Genomic DNA, 4,527 nt, shown 5'->3' on the forward strand with positions numbered 1-4,527 from the left:
ATCAGAGGATGGGTACATGGTGGCCATAAAGGGATGGACATGGTCAGAAACAATGCTCAGGTAGGCCGTGGCATTTAAACGATGCCCAATTGGCACTAAGGGGCCTAAAGTGTGCCAAGAAAACATCCCCCACACCATTACACCGCCACCACCAGCCTGCACAGTGGTAACAAGGCATGATGGATCCATGTTCTCATTCTGTTTACGCCAAATTCTGACTCTACCATCTGAATGTCTCAACAGAAATCGAGACTCATCAGACCAGGCAACATTTTTCCAGTCTTCAACTGTCCAATTTTGGTGAGCTCATGCAAATTGTAGCCTCTTTTTCCTATTTGTAGTGGAAATGAGTGGTACCCGGTGGGGGTGCATACCTCGGTTGTAACGAGTGGTTATTTCAGTCAAAGTTGCTCTTCTACCAGCTTGAATCAGTCGGCCCATTCTCCTCTGACCTCTAGCATCAACAAGGCATTTTCGCCCACAGGACTGCCGCATACTGGATGTTTTTCCCTTTTCACACCATTCTTTGTAAACCCTAGAAATGGTTGTGCGTGAAAATCCCAGTAACTGAGCAGATTGTGAAATACTCAGACCGGCCCGTCTGGCACCAACAACCATGCCACGCACAAAATTGCTTAAATCACCTTTCTTTCCCATTCTGACATTCAGTTTGGAGTTCAGGAGATTGTCTTGACCAGGACCACAACCCTAAATGCACTGAAGCAACTGCCATGTGATTGGTTGATTAGATAATTGCATTAATGAGAAATTGAACAGGTGTTCCTAATAATCCTTTAGGTGAGTGTAGGTCTATAGTTGGCTAAAACATCCGGATCAAGTTTGGGCTTTTTCAGAAGAGGTTTAATTATAGCTCCTGTAAAGTACTGTGGTACATAGCCTGTTGATAAAGATAAATTGATCATATCTAGTATAGAAGTGCTGACTAAGGGTAAAACATCTTTTACCCAGCTTTGGGGTACCTTTTGCCTGGACAGAGACTCCATAGTGACCAGTAAATCACTAGGTGTCTCGGGAGACAGTGTGTCATGGGCGATTCGTCATGGGTGATTTTAATCATTGCAATCCAGGAAAATCTTTCTGTGGATTTTACCAGTATGTGACTTTTCCGACACGACACTCGAGATGTTTGGATCTGTGTTTTGGATCTGTCAAAGGAGCTTACAGATCCATTTGTAGAGCTCCACTCGGCGTGTCCAACCATAATGCTGTGTATTTGGTTCCATCCTACAAACTGGTCCTGAAGAGGAACAAACTGGAAAGAATATTAGTTCCACTCTGAACAGATGAGTCTTTCCAGTGTCTCCAAGACTTCTACGGTTGCACAGATTGGGATTTGTTCAAAAATGTCTGTACTGACTTGGATGAGCTCACACAGACAGCGTCTGCTTACATAACATTTTGTGAGGATTTGGTCTTCAAATCTGCCTAAAACTCCATTATTCAGCGAAACATTAGTTTTAACAGAGGGGATGTCACTCAGTACAGATTATTACAGAAACAGGTTAAAAGGGAACTAAAATCAGCTAAATGCAGTTACAAGGACAAGGTAGAAGAAATGCTCAGTTCTGGTCATTTCACAACCCGCTTGGGAAGGTGTTAAATCTATGATGGGGATGCAAACCAAGAAATATTCAATTTCCCTTGGTGGTAAGACTGACTTTGACTTTTCAATGAACTGAACAGTTTTTATAATTGTCTTAATGTCCACCAGACGGAGAAGCACTCCGTTTTTAAAAGTGTCATTCCTGAGAGTAACAGTGTGATCATTTACAAGGGCAAGGTTCAGAAACTTCTCCAAGGTACAAAGGAAAGGAAAAGTCCCGGCCCTGATGGTATCGGAGGTCGAATTCTTAAAAACTGTGCAGTACAGTTGGCAGATATTTTCTGTTTTATTTTAATTTATCACTCCCCCTTCACAGGGTTCCTTGTCTTTGGAAGGATTCCATCATTGTGCCTGTACCGAAAAATAATGCTCTGACGTCATTTAATGATTATAGGCCTGTTGCACTTACCTCACTTATTTTGAAAGCATTCGAGATTATAAAAGAGGTACTTTTGAAAACAGGCAAACCTGGACCCATTCCAGTTTCCCTATAGGTCTGGCAGAGGCGTTGATGATGCGGAGGGGACTCTATTGAATATGATGTTAGAACACTTAGAGGGTGCAAAGACTTTTGTACGATTAGTTTTTATTGATTTTTCTTTGGCTTTTAATAGTATCCAGCCCCATCTTTTAGCAGGTAGACTTGAGACTATCCGCAGTATTGATCCCGGTTTGATTAGTTGGTTGATGGATTTTTTACCTGCAAGATCCCAACGTGTGAAGGTAAATGGTGTCCTGTCAGACGTCTTTTTTACTCCAACGGATCACCCCAGGGTTGCGTCCTTTCACCTCTTCTATGTGTCAAAGCCAATATGTGAGGCATCATATTTGTAAGTTTGCTGATGACTCAGTGATTACGTCTCTCCTGAGCAGTGACGATAACGATCATGGCCCTGTGGTCACGGAAACTTTAGTGTTGTGTAAATTGTCCCTCTTGGTCATTAATGCGACTAAGACTAAAGAGATGGTAGTGGACTTCAGGAAAAGTCTGACAACTATATCCCCTGTGGTGATCAGTGATCAGGCTGTTGAAGTTGTTCAGCAGTATAAATACTTGGGCATTAGTATTGATGATAGCTGCCCTTTGAACCTCATGTGGATGCTGTGTGTAGGAAAGCTCAAAGCTCACCGGCGTATGCATTTTTCAAAGTTTTAATGTTGACAACACTTTTTTGAAAATGTGTTATTGTTGTTTCATTGAATCTGTTGTAACTTTCTCGTTGGTCAGTGGGTACAGGTCACTTAACCTTAAGAACAAAAATAGATTGCAAAGCATCATTAAAGTGTGCTGGAAAATTGCAGGCCACCATTGTGGATAACCTCCCGCACATATATGAGGTTCAGACTTTGAAGAAGGCCCAGTCAATCCTGGCTGATCCTAGCCACCCTCTGTTTGAGAAGTTTAGGTTGCTTCCCTCGGGCCATAGATACAGGATGTCAACATGCAGGACAAACAGATTTAGAAATTCATTTGTCCCAGCTGCCATTGGGTTTTTAAATAATTGACTGTAATTCAATTTTATTGTTTTATTGTTGTTATTGTTTTTACTTTAACTGCGGTCTTTTTAAAGTAGTGTATTTCATTTGCCTATTTTGAAATTGCTTGTTTGTGAGTCACGACTGTTGATAGTTTTGTGCTGACTGCTGTCTGTACAACAAATTGCCGCATAGGGACATGACAAAGTTATCATTGATCCTTGACCTTTTGTAATAAATATATTTAGTCTTTATGGTGTTGAGTGAGAAGAATATGTGTGCTAGCTTGGAGTTCCTAGGCTCCACAAGAAATTAATGTGGCTTAGGTGGATTTACTTTTAGACATTTATTTCTTATTTTAACTTGCATATTAAGTACACCCCACTGCCTACATCACATATAGGCTACTTTACGATGTGTAACTAAGCAGTTGAAAGAAACTCTTTGTGACATAAACATAAATGCTCTGTTAGAACCACCGGGGGCAATTCTAGAGAAATATTCACAGGTTAGCAAGAGGGTGGCATGGAGACTTTATTGGGTGGTAGAAATATATTTATGCTGCCATCAGCCATCAGCAGTAGTTGTGTGGCCAGGACCAGGAGAGGCTGCACGGAAAGCTGCCAGGGCCGATGAGAAGAAAGAGCTACTAGCTGGGTTAAATCGGTCTGTTACCAACCCCGTTCCTCTCACGGCTCCTGTCACCACACTGTAGCAAGGCTGTTTTTTGTTTCTTATTTTATGGGGATGTCTGTTTTTGACCTTCTGTCTATCCCAAATCTTCCTACAATAGCATATTAGGGCCATTGTAGATAAGAAAATACAGAATAATATTCTGAGAAATATATTTTTGAGATCAAAGTCAACTCACAAATGTTCAAGAAATAAACTGGGATTAAGCCCTGCTGTATAACCAGCTAAGTGAATTGTTGTGGTAGAATTATAATAAAGAAGAGGGGGTCCCTGTTCAACATTCACATCATCAAGGGGAGGGCAGTATATAATTTGTAAATCAGGAGGTCCCACAACACAGAGAGGCTGCTGTTCAGGCAGTTCAGGGTGAAAGCTGTTCATTTAAATGTGACTTTTAGGCCAACTAAAAAGACTGAAGGGTTGAGAAGGATTTAAAACAGCATTTAGAACTCCATTTGGTAAAATGACAGTATGTAAATTCAACAGATATTAAACAATGTAATATGAAAAATTATGACATTTACAAATTCACACTTTTCTTCCAGTATGCTGGGTAGGGGTTGTGGAGCTTTCTACTCGGGGACTTCAGTATTTCTAAAATCCTGTATGGCCCTGGTCCTAACATAAGAATATGATTTGGTTAAAAGGAGTGAATCTCCAGAGCTCACATTAGTGGGGATGGGGCACATTACACCACTGTGATTTTGGCTAATGGCACAGGTGCAGTGTCACAT

This window comes from Micropterus dolomieu, linkage group LG04 (assembly GCF_021292245.1).
Source record: "Micropterus dolomieu isolate WLL.071019.BEF.003 ecotype Adirondacks linkage group LG04, ASM2129224v1, whole genome shotgun sequence".
NCBI classification, from domain to species: Eukaryota; Metazoa; Chordata; class Actinopteri; order Centrarchiformes; family Centrarchidae; genus Micropterus; species Micropterus dolomieu.